Below are 12,103 nucleotides of genomic sequence, written 5' to 3'. Positions count from 1 at the left end.
AAGGTGAATTACCATGGTGAAACCATGTAACTGTCCTTTTACTGCACTCATACTTTCAAATATCCCATACACCCATTCGTAATCCGCATCTGCAGAGTTGGTAATGCAATTGTAACCGAATAATAATTGGACGAAGCTTAGAAGAATTCAAGAATTGAAGAATTCACATTGTATATATATTCGGGTTTATAAATTTGCGTTTATGAGGTTTAATTTATATATAACTAGCGCTAGAATACGATGGTAATTTGAGTCGGATAATAAAATGTACAAGTATAATTTGAGACGTATAATAAAATGTACAAGCATCATTGGAGCAATTCAATGGAATAGTACGAAATTACAATGCCCCTGAACATAGATTGTATTAAATAATTGCATAACCTTAGTACGATTTAATAATAAAAAATGAAAAGTAGATAAAATAAATCTAATAACCCCGTTACTTGGAAGACGACGAGGGGAAGTAACTAACAACGTTGCTTCGTTCAACTATGAGCGAATCAACAATTGTCTAATACCGTTACATTCTTTTAAATTGGACAATAGAATCAACTACTAGAGCAATGAATGGAGCATCAATGCTTCAAGCAACTTGCACAATATACTAATCCAAAGGAGCAATGAATGAAACATCGTTATATACACGAACCATAAATCTCACAATGCTAGGAGGAACAACAACAACAATACGATGAACTTGAGAAGAACAGTATACTGATGGAACATTTTGGTTTTCGATGCTGAACTAGATAGTCATACATGAACGGTTCGCTAGTTCACGTACTACATATCCGATTTCTATCAACTAAAAAGCTATTATTTAAGCAAAGTCATGTCAATTAGTAAATGTATAATTTAGAATAGAAGGCGGATAACAATTTCCAAAAAGTAGTTACATTACTACACTTGCATAAGAATTTAATCCAACAACGATTGATCATATTTAAGGGTTTAGCCATTAGGGTTTGAAGGGTTTAGGGTGTAGGGTTTGAAGGGTATGGCAGGGTTTGGAGGGTTTGATTTTGATTTGTTCTTTTATTACTCAACTACAATATTCAGTACTAGGGGTTGAATCTGTATTAGGTGGTCCCACTTTTACCCCTTCGTTAGAACTGATTTGACCAATGGTTGCACTTGTACCATTTTTGTGGAAACTTGTTTCCCCTTTTTCTGAATTGCTAAAAAGTTATTTTTGTCCAATGGTTAATAGCTTGTGGTTACTGGCTAGTTGATTGATGTAACACCAACAACATAACACCAACAACTAAAAATCATGAGCTTAATAGGTTTTAGTGAATTTACACGTCGTCAGCAATATTTTTTTTTTTTTTTTGTGTTCTGTAGGTTTCCTTTATTTTGTAATTAGTTTTAAAAAAAAACAACTTACAAAAAAGGAGTGTGATAATAGGGTATTCAGTTGCAGCATAATTGCGTAACATATTAATAGTGTAGTAGACAGATTAATAGTGTATTAGGCAGATTAATATAGTGGTAAACTATATTCCAGCATTTGAACAAGTTTCAAAGAACTCTTTGTTAGGATAAACAATATGAGCAGTTGTCAGTTTAGCCTAATTTATTACAGTTAGACAAATTTAGTTAGGCAAATCATGAATAATTGATGTTTTAACGACTATCGGTAATTTATAGTCAACACAAGACAGATGGACTACTAAAATAGAAGCTCTTGACGGGTGTACACCATTACAAAGAGGGGAAGAGCGAAAGAGTGAGTGTACGGGGGTAAAAAACAAATATATTATGTTTTCAAGTAAATTAAGTTTATTACGTATATTTCTTGGAATTATTAATTTTAAAATTTTTTAATAGAGTTATTTCTATTTTATTTTTTCTCGTTGTTATATTTTATTAGTATACTTGTTATTACTTATTATTTATTAATATTACTTATTATTAATAAATATTTAATTTATTGTAGTTGTAATTGTTTTTGGTAACAGTTATACTTTATTATAAGTTTTATTTATTATAAGTAATTACTTATCACTGTCGAATAGTGAAACAGTACATCAATGGCTTTTATTATGCGCATTTCGCGCTGGCATTTGGCACTGTGATGTCACTGTGAAAAATATTTGTGCTGTCATGATTTTTTGCTTCTACTTTTCAGGTTGTGTCATTGTCATTGTATTGTATTGTCACAGCTTTTGCTTTTTCACATTCATAATTTCAGATATATCACACACCCATTTGAAAATCGTATCTGTAGTGTTGGTAATGGAATTGTGACATTGTGGATTACGGACGGCTATAATTCATGGAACTTGACGATGACAACTTAGACAAAACCGAAGATAACTCAAGCTAACTACATCATAGAATTTTTCGTTGAATGACTTCACTTTTCCGAATTTGATTTAATTTTACACAATGGTAAGATTTTAAAATTATTTGATATAATCACTTAACGAAAATGTACGAACTAGCTGAAATATTGATGATAGCATGTGATTTAATTATTATTTGGGAAATTATCAATAATACACTCCGGTTTTGACTTTTAGGAATTACACTTCATTAAATTATCATCACCACTAAGTATTTGTTGACAGCGTTTTAAAGGTTCGTAGGCTAAAATTACTGCATTGCGCCACTCATTTAATTTCCCTCCAAAATTACCCTACCATTTTTCCCTCCTAATTGGCGAAATTTCCCCTACTTTCTACACTTTCCCTGTTTGCACTCCCCCATTCCATTTCACGCTCTTCCTTTTGGTTTCATTTTACGCTTCGTCAACTAAGAATCATGTGCTTAATAGGTTTTGGTGAATTTACACGTCGTCAGCAATTTTTTTTTTTTTTTTTTTGTGTGTGTTCTGCAGGTTTCCTTTATTTTGTAAGTAGTATTAAAAAAAACAACTTGCAAAAAAGGAGTGTTACAATAGGGTATTCAGTTGCAGCATAATTGCGTAACAGATTAATAGTGTAGTAGACAGATTAATAGTGTAGTAGACAGATTAATAGTGTATTAGGCAAATTAATATAGTGGTAGACTATATGCCAGCATTTGAACAAGTTTCAAGGAACTCTTTGTTTGGATAAACAATATGAGCAATTGTCAGTTTAGCTTAATTTATTACAGTTAGACAAATTTAGTTAGGCAAATCATAAATAATTGATGTTTTAACGACTATCGGTAATTTATAGTCAACACAAGACAGATGGACTACTAAAATAGAAGCTCTTGACGGGTGTACACCATTATTCTTTGAGCAATCAATGTTGTATATTTGCTAATCGCAAGGTTACAACTCAAATTATTGATCCAGTCAAATAATGTTGGTAACGCAAATACATAATGATAAATGAGTCCTAATTATCACATAGCACTACAATTGCACAATGTTGCGCTAAATCTGACAACAATAAAGAAATGAAACCGGAAGTAAAATTATTACCGCACCGTTTCTCACATGAAATCATTTAAACCGGCAAAAAAATCGTTTCAAACCGCGACCGATCTGCATCGAACCGGATTCCAATACAGGGTCTAATAGGTCAAATGAACATATTAAATAAATATCACACCCACAACGACTGTATTCCTATCAGAAAACTAGAATTCGCAAAGCACTTGTTCATTTGTCTCACCCACACACAGATATTCAATCCAAATGGGTTCCTACACCCCTTCAAACCTCAACCCCCACCGTGGTCCGATCCTGTCCAAATCCGCTCCACCGTTGTGGAAAAGGAAGACTAGCAACCGCAGGAGCTACCTATTGGAGAAGTTAGCATGTGGCGTGAGGTTCGCCGACCTAAAAGACGCCGTGGAGTATGCCAGTCATATGTTGCTTCGATCATCGACGATGCTGTACTTGACCTAACGACACAAAGAGGACTTCCTCGTAAACTACCCAAGGTTGCTTCTAAAGATGTTATTTCTGAGGAAACCTAGAAAACCCGGAAAATGAATGGTGAGGAGAAGCATGATGTCGCTAAGGAGTACAAGGATGTTGCTCCTGAGGAGCACAAGGAAGTCGTTGATGTTGAGGAAAATAAGGGCCTTGCTTGTGAACGTGTTGTTGTTCAGCAAGTGATTGACATTCCAGGAGACGACCCTGTTCGGATAGAAGATGATGAGGTTGATGCTGTGGTTGTCTTGGCACCTGCCACTACTATGTCAGGGCTGTATAGCCTGCTGCCGAGTGAGGGGTTGTAGCTAAGCAAGCAAGGGTTAGTCGTCCAAATCCCAGCAACTTATTTCCAAAGATCTCATTCAGGGTTCGGGGCCTAGATGACGACGATCCCGGTCTCCAGTATGACCTTAAGATCAATGAAACATTCCAACAAATTTACTATGACTATGCTAGGAGGGTAGACTGTCACGCAGATGATATTACTATCGTGAACGCTCGCGGCATCGTTTCGAGGAATAACAGTCCAATGGTGGGTGGGATTGTGAATGGGGTTGTCCTGTGGGTTCGGAGCCAGGTTCGGTTCTTTTCCTTTCGTAATGTACAGTCCAAATTTTATGTCATTGTCTGTAAATGTCGTTTTTGTTTCTCACAGTGACTAAAATGTACCACGGTGACTAAAGTGACTAAAATGTACCACGGCGACTAAAGTGGTACAATTTTATCATCCATTTCGTAAATAAAATGTACCACCGTGACTAAAGTGGTACATTTTAGTTACGAAACTGCCACTGTGAGAAACAAAAATGTTTCTCACAATGAGTAATGGGAAGTTGGAAATTTGGTTAAATTATAGTTGTTAATTTGGACTAACTGTAGTTAATAAATAAATTATAATTGTAGTTCTTAAATTACGTTTAATTTAATTATATTTGTTAAATCTGTAGAATTTGTATTTGTTCATTGCGTTTAAATTATTGGTAAATAACGCCAAATCATTCGTGTTGAAATTAGGTCGTCCAAAAATAATGTCGTTGAAAATACGTTAAATTTTAGTTAAATTGGCCTTGTGATTTTCGTTAAGTTCTTCATGTTAATTCATCATTTTACAGTTTCCCATCTTGTAATTGTAGTGCTTACTGTCGTTGAATTTAAGTTTGACAAATTCGTATAATAGAATAAGTACAGTGGCCTGTTTCGGAGAATTATAGTTATTCATTTCGATTTATTTGTTTTACAACGACTAATTTTACCCGTTACTTAAAATATGTTTTAGTTGCTGAAATTATACTTTAGTGTTTTTCCATTCATGTCAAGCTGGTTGATTCGCTGGACGGTCTGTTTCGAGCTTGGAGTGAGGAGGTGAATGTGTGTCCAAATAAAATCCTTATGATTCACGAGAACAAAGAGCTCTCGCCATTAATGGATGTTAGGGGTGCGGCCATGAGGAATGGAGATGAAATATTTTGCTTCACAAACAAATAGGGCATGTGGAAGCCTTAGGTGTATTTGTTTGTGAACGAAAATCAACTAAATTGTGTTGTTTATGTCTGTAGGAGGTTTATGTCTATTGAAACTTTGTGTTGGTTAGTAGCTTTTGGTAATCTAGTTTTAATTGGAGCATTTTGAATTATGCTAATGACAATCAAATTAATGCAGTTTCTATTGGACAGTTTTTGTGTATTGATTAACAATACAACAATTGTTCTACTTTAAATAAGAATTTCAGCAGCTATATTACCAAAAACAGAACATACTTAGCTTTATTCATATGAAATAGCAGATTACAGATGCATCACATTATTTCAAAGCTACCAATAATTACACCAAATACATAACAACACCAATTTTTAACCACAAACTGAACAAAGTCAGCAAATTCATCTGTTTTGTGCATAAACTCATTGAATTCTCTCCTCAGAAGTTGAACACTTGTAGCTTCAGGTGTGTTACCCACCCTACCTGCTGTGTCACACACAAATTGGTCCTCCTTGACGTTTTAATTAAAACAATGGTTGTTTAATTATGTTTTCCATTATGATTCTTGATGTACTGTTTAATTACGAATTTCATTTTGATCCTTGATGAATGAATTTGAACAATGATTGTTTATTTACGATTTCCATTATGATCCTTGATGTATGAATTAGAACAATGATTTGCAAACATCATTGAAGCACTTCCGGGGGTTACACAAAAATACTAGAAACATTTGATAACATTTGATAGGATTGGAAAAGGGAGAGGATTCCTTAAATGAAACGCCTTCATTATTATCTCGATTATTGAAATGAAATATGACTTAATGCCTTCCCATAGTTCATCACCGTTTAAATTTTACTTTCGGACTTCCTTCATCAAAACCTTCAAGAAAACCTCGACAAGTGAATTCTTACAGTGAGCAAATGAGTCTTGGCAAATGTGAACGTCCTCCCACGACGCAGGTATTTGTACCACCCTGAAGAGGTATAATCCATTTCTTTTTCTAGTGGTTCATTGTATAGGAGATTTTGTACCACCCTGGCTTTAGTGGTACAACAGTTGTCTTAGTGGTACCCTTGATCACAAGAAACGGTGTACTTGAAACTTGACACGTTTGATTGGTAAAATGGTTTAACAACCTACATCGAGTCAAACACAGAATTCCGGGACTGCGATATACAGTCACGAAAGAGAAATCTACTATTGATACATGTAGGTGTTGCGGGAAAAAATGGTATTGAACCCGCTCACTACCGTTGACTAGTTTCCAACCGTGCTCTACGACCATCGTAAATATCCGAACGTTCTGATTTGCAAATCACTTAGATTCTAGTGTACTACTGTGACTTAGTTATTAGTATCTTGACTACTAATTAGTTATTAGTAACTTGACTAGTTATTAGTTATTAGTGACTTGACTACTAATTAGTTATTAGTCACTTGACTACTAATTAGTTATTAGTCACTTGACTACTAATTAGTTATTAGTAACGTGACTAGTTGGGTGATGTCAACGTCCTCCAACGACGCAGGTATTTGTACCATCCTGAAGAGGTATAATCCATTTCTTTTTCCAGTGGTTCATTGTATAAGAGATTTTGTACCACCCTGACTTTAGTGGTACCACAGACGACGCAGGTATTTGTACCACCCTGAAGAGGTATAATCCATTTCTTTTTCTTGTGGTTCATTGTATAAGAGATTTTGTACCACCCTGGCTTTAGTGGTACAACAGTTGTCTTAGTGGTACCCTTGATCACAAGAAACGGTGTACTTGAAACTTGACACGTTTGATTGGTAAAATGGTTTAACAACCTACTTGGAGTCAAAGACAAAATTGCAGGACTGCGATATATAGTCACTAAAGAGAAATCTCTCTACTATTGATACATGTAGGTGTTGCGAGAAAAAATGGTATTGAACCCGCTCACTGCCGTTGAATAGTTTCCAGCCGTGCTCTACGGTCATCGTAAATATCCGAACGTTCTGATTTGCAAATCACTTAGATTCTAGTGTATTGTGACTTAGTTATTAGTAACTTGACTAGTAATTAGTTATTATAATATTGACTACTAATTAGTTATTAGTAACTTGACCAGTTGTTAGGTATTAGTCACTTGACTACTAATTAGTTATTAGTAACTTGACTAGTAAGTGACAGGTGAACTATTTTAGGGGTAATTATTCAACTAATATGATGCTGGAAAGTAACACTACTGGAAAAATATTACTCAAAAAATACTTTTAAGATAACTTCTACGATAATGGTACATTATAATTGCATAATAGTACGAAAAGGTATATTATAATGTACCACCGTAGAGTCAGCTTCTGTCCATAAACTTGCCAAATTTACGTTGTTGCCCTTCCGTATGCTTTGTAAATACATCGCGACTATAACACCCAAATATACAATCCTTGAATGATGGTGAGGTGCACGTGACCTCGTTGTTGTTTGAACTGTTACGGATGCCCGATTTTGTTAATTTTAATATTCAGGGGTTTTACTTCCTGTTTCATTTAGGTCCAAAATTATTCTCTCCCTATTCATCTCTCCTTTCCCTGTAGTTACTGTGCTCTTTTCCAAACAAGAGACTAAGACGGTGGTTATTGCTGGAGCTAGAAAAGAATTTTGGTGCGTCGGCAGTTCCGTGAATTGTTTTCCGGCAGTCGTTGCTTCCTTTGACTTTTTTTTTGGTAAATAAGCAATATTTTATTACCAAAGGAAGAACGTTACAACTTAAAAAGGAAAGTAATAACTCTCCAAACTACACAAGCCAAAAAGGCAAACAAACACCAACCCCTACCTCCCCCCTAAGAGGGCACCTTCTAGGAAGGGTACCTCAAGAAGGGAAGGGGACCAAAACTGACCTTGCTAATGTGGACTTAATTGAAGGTATGGACTGGAAACCGACTATAACAATTTTTGTACGGACTCAATTGCTGGCTATTAACAAATTTAAAAGCAAGTGCAGAATGTTTGTTATTATGAAGTTTAGTTTACCTATTTAGTGTTTTGCATAACCGACTATAACAATTTTGCTATGCCGATGCATTTGTTGGCTGCTATTAAGAAATTTGAAAGCAACCGTAGAATGTTTGTTGTTATGAAGTTTAGTTGGTTGTCAGTTATTCATGTTGGGACAAACTTCGTTGGGCGTGGTTCTAAAACTCTTAATTGGAACGCATTTGTTTTTATTATGTTTTAGTTAATCTGATTATCCAGTGAAATTAGCGAAATAGGGTTTCCTTTTCTGATCAATTTTATAGTTGGGAAATCCAATTTTTGAGCATTAATTTGAACTTGGCAGGAGGAAATAATGCCGCGGTGGAAGACCAAGGGATCATAAATGGTAAGTTATTGTTTGTTGATATTAACGATTTTGTGTTTGCTGCATTTGGGTAGTACCGGTTGTGTGTTGTAGTTGTTTTAAGGTGGCAATTTTTTTTGCTTGTGTAGGGGCAGTCTAAAGGGAACGAAGCGGTGCCTAATAAGAAAGCAGCTAGTAAAGGGAAGAAGAAACTGAAATCACATCCAGTTTTTGAGGAAGAGTATTTAAAGGACTCTGATGAACCTGGATATGATGCTCGTGGTAATACTGAATCTAGTACTGATGAAGCTTTTTCTGATGATGTTGATTCCTCATCTGTCGATAATGAGGAAGATGAGGATGCGAAGGACGATGGTCAAAGTAGTGAGGACGAACCAGAACAGGACAAAATGAGCTACTAGGATTTCCTGATCTAGTTATTGCGGGTCGGGGTTGACAAAGGGAAGCGCAAGCGAGCTCATATTGAGAAACGGACAGGAAAAAGGGGCAAGCGAAAGGTATGTCATGTTGGATGGAAATGGTAAAAGCTTATTGGATGTGTAACACTTGGATGGAGAAATGAAATGTGTAATGTCATGTATAGGTCAAGAAGACGAAGGGAGACGTGGTGAAGGAGAAAGGGGTTGTCGTTAAAACCCAATCAAGAAGTACGCAGAAGGTACTCTCTGAACTTTATTTGTTGAAATCCATGACACGGAAATGTATGGTTAGTTATGTGGTTGGGCATTTGTATAGTGAAGGGAGTTGTTTGGTAATTGAACTGAATTACTAAAGATTAATTGTAAATTGCAGTTGAGTCGTAAGTTAAGTATGACTAATGTGAGTCCATAAGTAAAGTTAAATTCCGTTGGACAATATTCGCAACTTCGCAAGTAGTTTGAATGGGATTGTATAATTAGTTTATATTTAGTTTTTGTTGTGATTTGGTTCTAAGTGTAACTTAGAAGGAATGTAATCGGTCATTTGTCTTGTTTGAATGTATTGTTGTAGGCCCTAAATTTGCATGGTGTGAAAGCTTTTGCAACTGCAGTGAATAAGTTTGATTACTCTAGGAAGAAGGTGGTCACAAAAATGGGGTTTGGAGTGTTATTAAGTATTCCCCTGACTTATGTACCCCGGAAGTTTGTGTATTGGATGTTGACAAGGGTGATGGCTGATGGTTCCATAACTTTTGGAGATGAGTGTGTGCTTCCTTTGAGTCCTGTGTAGGTTGAGTACGTACTTGGGATTCCCATGGGGTCGCGGGAATTGCCGTGTACGATTCCTGAGGATAACAGGAAGAGCATCGCAGAATCTTGGAGAAGTTTGGAAGAAAGGAACACATTTCATTAGTATCTGCTTTGGAGGCACTGATTAGACAGGATGAGGAAGGTAATGTGTTGTCGTTGCCGGATGACGGGAATGCTGATTTCAAGATAGGCTTTCTCATAGCAGCTCTAGGCTGCATACTATGTTCTACGGCAAACACAAGCTACCTTGGAGTGAAGCTTGTACCGTCGTTGTTGGTTTATGATGAAGCGGATGAATATGACTGGTGCGCTTATGTATTTAACTGGATGGTTATATCAGCCAGGGGTTTCCAAAGGAAATTTGCTTGTGATGGATATGTAGCAGGTTGCGTGGGTTGTATCCTTTTTTTGTTGGTGAGTAAATTGTTGGTATTTGCCACTCTAGATCAAAAGCTTATTTAGTAATCTTATCTAATTTTCTATCGTGTCCTTTTTTTGTAGATTTTTTTATTTAGATTACCTCAGTCGCGTACCAATGAGGTGGGATGTGAGACCAAGACTGGAGGCATGGTGCGAAGAAAAGATCAATGAGGTGGTTGGCGATGACAAAAAACAATTTGGGAATTTCGGGAAATTGCGGGTTAGTATTAGTTTGACTTTCTTTTGATAGGAATACATCCCTACTGAAGTTGTTGTGTTTGCTTCTTTTTCAGTCGCTGAATGTAGCGTATGGGGAGCCGCATCCGTTGAGTCCTCGGGAGGGTCAAAACCAAAGGGTGGAAAGCGTAGATGTGCAACGGACTACGCGGGAGGTAGACGCAGAAAATATTACACAGCAAGTATAATCCAAGTCAATGATACTTTCATATGTAGCTCTGTAATGTGTAAAAAATAAGTGACATATGCTACGGCAGTTGTTAATAGTTTGTGTTTATGCTTTCCTGAAGGTGTTGGATAGAATTACTCCAAAGTTGGTGGCTCTGATAGACGCAGAAAATATTACACATCAGGTATAATCCAAGTCAATGATACTTTCATATGTAGCTTTGTAATGTATAAAAAATAAGTGACACGTGCTATGGCAGTTGTTAATAGTTTGTGTTTATGCTTTCCTGAAGGTGTCGGATAGAATTACTACGAAGTTGGTGGCTCTGATAGATTTTAAATTAGCTGACGTTATGAAATCACTGCATAAGCTGATGTCGTAGTGCGTTGACGTAGCTAATGCCCAGAGAGTGAGTAGGGGGGCAATCGAGAAGGGTAAGCGAACGGAGAAGGATGGTGTTGCGCATGAAGAACAGGGTTTGGCCAGTTGTTTGTTGGGGAAGACACAACTGGAAGAAGGTGCAAACGTAGTTGGTAGGGAAGACCATCACGCTCATGTTGTTTCCGGTGAAGATGACCTGGACCGTGTGGTTCGAAATATATCGGTTGATCCACTATATGTAGAGGCTGGGGTGTGGCCAACGTGGTTGGGGATGAATCCAAGGTGGTTGGGGCTGATGAGGGTGTTCTCTCAGAGTTAAATGGTTGTTTTTCTAATCATGACGTGGAAGATGGGAACGTGGAGTCTGGACCTAAAATAGTTGTGGGCTTGCTTGGGACGAGGGGAACGACTGTCTTGGTTGATGCTCGGTGCAGTTTGGAAAAGTCATTTTCATCTGATGAGGAAGATGAGTCTGCTGATAAGAGGGTGGTGAAACCTACCGAGGCAGCCTTGTCAGCCATGTTCACCAATGTGTCAAACACCCGTCGCCATACAGCGTTGGAGACACGTCTGCTGCATTTTGTAAAGCAGTGGAAGGACCTGAAGGATCCACTTAGGTAATTCAGGAAAGTGTAATTGAGTGTGAAAGGTCTTTTTATTGTGCATGCCTTTTGCAAAGTTTTTGTTTTAATTGTAAATTCTAATATGTTTATGTGTATACTTGGTGTTATGATGATGGTTCACCATAAAGCCCTGGTATGGTGATGATAAAGTGTGATTGCATGGAAGCCAACTAGAGGGATTGCTATGAAGTGGTGCACAATAAATCGCGGGTTTCCACTGATTACGTTAGAATGGCCAGTGTGCTATACACCAAGCAATGGGCCACCAAAGACTTTTGGAACAGAAGCAAGCGTATTTTGCTTGATCCAAGCTTTTCGGTAAGTGGTTCGGAGTTCATTTCACCTTTGAG

Source organism: Chenopodium quinoa, unplaced genomic scaffold (genome assembly GCF_001683475.1).
Source record: "Chenopodium quinoa cultivar QQ74 unplaced genomic scaffold, ASM168347v1, whole genome shotgun sequence".
NCBI lineage: Eukaryota > Viridiplantae > Streptophyta > Magnoliopsida > Caryophyllales > Amaranthaceae > Chenopodium > Chenopodium quinoa.
Note: the sequence above shows the minus strand (reverse complement) of the source record.